Genomic DNA, 5,598 nt, shown 5'->3' on the forward strand with positions numbered 1-5,598 from the left:
TTTTTCCTTTTTTTTTTTTTTTTTTTTTTTTTTTTTTTTTTTTTTTATCAATTTCAGTTAACGACGCTTATCACTTGGTAAATATTGTAAATTGCAAGAATTTTCCGACAGTTTTATGAATTCCTGAAGTAAAGGGGTATTTCTGGAAATTCGAGCAACATTTAGGATACATGGGAGAAAGCTTGTTTTTTTTTTTTTTCTTTCTTTTTTTATATAGGTATTCCTCATTCGAATTTCTTTAAAATAAATTTTGCACCGATGAGTCTAATTTGAGTACCGTGAAGAATAATTTTCAAGAGGTTCGGAACCCTCGAGCCTTAATAAATTAACCATTTGCCGTGGGCAACTGATTGCGGACCATAACGAGCGACCGAAGCTTTCTTTTTGAACTCGTCGGTACGATATACGATAGGATAAAAATTATTGAGAATAAGTAATAAATTTATTATTTGTTTTACTTAAGTATATACTTAAAACTGAGAAAATATTGCAATTTTGTAATATTACAAACAAAAATGTGACACGGTCATTCCAGCGCAAGTGGTTAACGAAAAATCCATGTAGGCGAAGTATGCCAATTTTCACTCGTGAACTAACTTGTTCATGTTACGGCGGGCCAGATTCGTCCACTAAATTATTTAATATCCATTATTTGCGAAATACGTGGCAATAAGCTTCGCCGTTAAGGATCGTAGTCACGTGAATGTTATGTCCCAGTTACCCGCAGCTAGAGTAATACAAGCTGTTGACAGAAATTTTCATAGCAACGTGTCATAACCGACGACGTAGCACGAGACGTGCAGTCGGTCGCTTTAACCGAGTTGCAACCCTTGGGTCCGGTTTCCGGCAATATTCCGCATGGCAAACCTACAGGTCACTCCGCGGTATGATGAATAGGCATTACGATACGCTGGGAACCGCTCAAAGGGAAACGTTTTGACCACTGATTTGCTATTCCAACGTTACTCCTCGCTCCCGCGACGGTTTTCCATTTAACGCGAACGCCAGTTTCCACGACTAAAAGTTCTCCACGTACAAACTTAAATGCGACTGCTGGTTAAGCTGGCAAATTGGCTTAATGCTTTCGTCTTGCAACCCGTGTCGCGGTTGAAAACGTTGTTTAAGATAAATTGTTTAAGATCCGTGGTAACTCGTGGACCGTTATGCCAGTCTCACATTTTATGAACGTAGTATATATATATATATATATATGTTCTTCTCTGATGTTGAATATTTCTCACAAAAAAGAAAAAAATTTATTAATGTTTTTCTTTTTTGCGTCGAAATAAATATTTTTATTTTCTCGAGCGATGTAGAATTTAATAAATAATATACTTCTTTAAAATGGTTATTTATTTCATTTTTACAGAATACATTCTAATGTATTTCTTGCATTAAAAAATTATTAACATTTCGAATATAATATTTTAATGCCAATTCATACAAATGCCATTGTGGTGCAAAGCATTTGAAATTAAAGTATAATAACTTTGATGTACGATCGTCGAATCGAATTGTTCGAAGGAGCAATTAGCAAAAATAAAAATTCACTCCGAAAGAATTCAAGATTAAAACTGCTGAATATAAATAACCAAAATTGTTCGCAGAGGATTAAAGGAGTGGAATTTTACAAATAAAATTGTTCCCGTGTTATAACTGGCGATATTCTGTTTCCGATATTTTATATGTTTCTGCATAGTGTGTGTATCCTTTGCATCCTTAAATTTTCCATAAATGCATGGAATACGCCGCAGCAACAACTAAATGAACAACTAAATATTATAGAACGAGAGTGTCCCCTTTCGTTCGCCGGTAAATTATTTGTGTCGGTTGGAACGTTTCGCCAAGTATATCCTCCATTCTCGAAGCTTAAATGCTCGAAATGGGTATCGCCTACGCGAGAAAACTTCCGCTTTAGTATCGCAGTTAGATGCGAACAAACACTCGGCTGCTAGGTGTAGCAACTATGGCGGAGGTGCGGATGTACGGTGTCGTTCTCCCGTGATTTCACAACGGCCAACGCAGCCAAGTATAGACACCATAGGATCCTGTCCATTAACCGGTTCTTCGTCAATTCACCTTTCACGCGTGTGTTAAAACGAAGACGAGAACCGTCAGAGAATGGGAACGGCCAGAAACTGTCAACTTTATCCAACATTTTTCGTAGTGGTGGTTAAATCTACGAAAGTTGGGAGCTTGAGCGTATATTTTAGAAAGCTGATGTACACGGTGGATCGTGGATTCGATAAATTTCATTGAATCGCAGGATTCTATAAACAGAAACGATCATAGAGAAAAGCAATTTATTTTTTCGAAAGGAACAAATATATTGTGAATGATATATAAAATATAATATGAATAATGAAATATAAAGAACTATAAAATTCTTTTATGCAATGATATAGAAAATATTACGTAAAATAATGAAATATATATAGTTATGTATTATAATGTAACGAAATTATAAAATATATAAATATTAATGTAATTATTTTTTCAATACTTTGGTAATTAATTATAAAAATAATATCATGAAATGTAATACATCTTTTGGAAGTAAAAGTGTATCAAAGTTGGAATTATCAAGTTCGTCAATATCAGTGATCTAAGATTTTCTTTTCTCGCAATCGCTGACGAGGCTTTGTCAAAATTAACGTGAGAGATGATTGTATAAATATATTTATTCCGATTATTCTCATTTTATTTATTATACAGTGGAATGTTTCAGCACGTAATAAAGACTGGTGATACTAATGTTAAAACATCACGGAAAATTGAAATAGAAAAACGAGCAAATGACATTGAAGAAACACCTAAAGGCAAAGAGTTCAGGCTTTGATTCTTCATCTTCTCTTCCCACCATGTACTATTCAAGTACTAAATCAAGTCCTAAAACGGCTAAGAAGTTCGTTGTTATTCTTCTACTTTGGCATCTGAAACGAGCGTCGACAATACACTTCCAGCGACCGTTTTTAATTCCCAACGATTCGCAGAACACAGCAGCCATTATTACGCGATATACAATTTCCCGCCTGTTGAGTGGCCGTCGAGGACAACAACAACCGCGCGAGGAAATATGTACGCGATAACTTACTACCGTAAGTAACAGGCTCGATTGTTAACGATCCAAACGAGCGGGCATAAGGCGCAAACAATGACGGTACAATGAACCAGAGAAATTTAATAACCGTGGACAAAGAAGAATTCAGGAATAACGACGGGAACGTTATCCGTCTAACGAAATGAATAATAATTTCCGCGAATATATCTCTCCGCCCTTACCTCGTCTATTTATCGCTTTTTTTTCTCTCTTCTCTCTTCCACCATACTTCACAATCTACCATTACGCGTGTCTCCTCCCTTCTTTTCTTTCTTTTCCCTCTACTTGATAAACGCATCTACCTATCCACTCGTCTGAGTCGAAAACCTGAGACCAAAGTCGACTCAGACGCATAAATAGTCACTCCACCTTTCCCTCCCCTCTCGGTCATTCTTTCTTTTCTCCTTCCTCCCCCCCCCCTCCCATCCCTTTTCCTCCATCCTCGTTCTTCCTTGTCGACGTGTAACTTCACGCCCCGTATCATTCATACCTCCCACTCGCGAACCGGCTGGCTTCTCTCGCTCTCGCAAAGTACTATCGTTATAACCGTGGAGCCTCTTTTATCTCCAAGTCGTCGCAAACAATCCCTCGCCTTTGCCACCTCTTCCGCCCCCTCCTCCACCCTCTGTTCGAGGAACGAGAGCACCCGTGCTCCGGTTAAACGCGCCTAGTTTCCGCGGGGTGCGCGCGTGCTCGGATGGATGCGTCTAATTGGGTTCAATGTCGTTCGGAAGAAATCCGAGGGGGATTAAGAGCGTGAACAACATCGAGTGAAACGGCGAACACAATGCCAGCCATTCTCGGAACCAACGAGTTCCCGCTAATATTTTTTCAACCGTCGACGCCGTGTAATCCCCGGGATTTATCGCCTCTTTCTGTTATGCTTTATATCACCGCAGCCTCTCTAATTTGCTTCCCCCTTTTTTTATTTTTTTTACGAGGTTAGAACCACCGAGATTGTCAAAAATAACTCGTCTGTAACATTTGTTAAAAGTTTCACACTTGTTAGATTTGTATAGTGTGTTATTTGTATAGAGATTTAATTTCTAGTTTAATTTAATTTGATTTAATTTTTCTCTTTTTATTCATCACTTTTTTTTTTTTGCTTTTTTTATTGCTCTGATTGGAAATTTCATGCCTCAGTCGGCGAATCAAGATATACTTTTTCTTCAGTTTAGGTGAAATTTTGATTTCGCATTTACAAGTGAGTTTGCAAATGGGTTTCTTCTGGTTTTTATATCGACGATTATTCGATGAATTTCATTTTCCACATACGTCTCGTCACGCTTCGACGTGAAACCTCTAATTGACCGTGTAGATTCTAGTTTCTTTCTATATACGAAATTAAATGAAAATAAGGGAACGTAATCATTTTTATTCGGTCCCAAGTATAAATAGAAATAGTATAATATTCGACGAAGGACAAACTTCAAAAAATTTGTACAAATCCGCAGGGATTTTTATCCAAAAATCTCGGATTTACGAATTTTAGGAAATTTTGTAAAAGATGAATTATTTCCAAGCTTCGTTTGTACACGGTACGTATGTATGCACATACCGTATAATCGACTTATCGAAACGTAACATTCATCCCTTGTCGTCGAATTTGCTTGCTCGAGCTCGAACATTTGCCCCGCGATGTAACTTAATCGCGACTGCACGTAAACGAACGTGTAATCCAACATCCGAGTAACGCACGATCCATGTGACAACGAGCCCATAGTCGTTTGTCGCGAGTGTAAATCTCGCAGAGATCGAGCGGAACGAAAAAAGAGAAAAGAAAGAAAGAAAGAAAGAAAGAAAGAAAGAAAGAAGATCGCAATGGCCCGCAGAATCTCGTGAAACACGTGGGCGATCTCCTCCTCGGTGCGCCTACGTGATTCTCTTGAATTCTCTCGTCCTTCGGTAAACAAAAAAAGAGGAAGAAGCAACGGGCAACGTCGCAGAAAGACTCGACCAGAGGCTTCTTATATTTGAAGAATACTTTGTGTGATATGCAGCTACTTTACCGTTCAGTTCTAAAAAAAACTTCGACTTTTACGTTACCCTGAAAATAATATTCCCATATTGTTAAGAAAATAATAATAATAATAATAATATATAATATAATATTATAATAATAATATATAATATAATATTATAATAATAATATATAATATTATATAATAATAATAATAAAAAAGCTTCGACTTTTACGTTACTTTAAAAATAATATTTCCATATTGTTAAGGAAATAATATAATAATAATAATAACATAATATTATGATGATAATAATAATATTATTATAATAATATATTATAATATTAAATATTATATAATATTATAATAATATATAATATTATATAATAATGTGATAATAATAAAATAAAAGCTTCGACTTTTACGTTACTTTAAAAATAATATTCCCATTGTTAAGGAAATAATATAATAATAATAATAACATAATATTATGGTGATAGTAATAATATTATAATAATATATTATAATATTAAATAT

The sequence above is a fragment of the Frieseomelitta varia genome, unplaced genomic scaffold (assembly GCF_011392965.1).
Source record: "Frieseomelitta varia isolate USP_RPSP 00005682 unplaced genomic scaffold, Fvar_1.2 scaffold_307, whole genome shotgun sequence".
Lineage (NCBI taxonomy): Eukaryota > Metazoa > Arthropoda > Insecta > Hymenoptera > Apidae > Frieseomelitta > Frieseomelitta varia.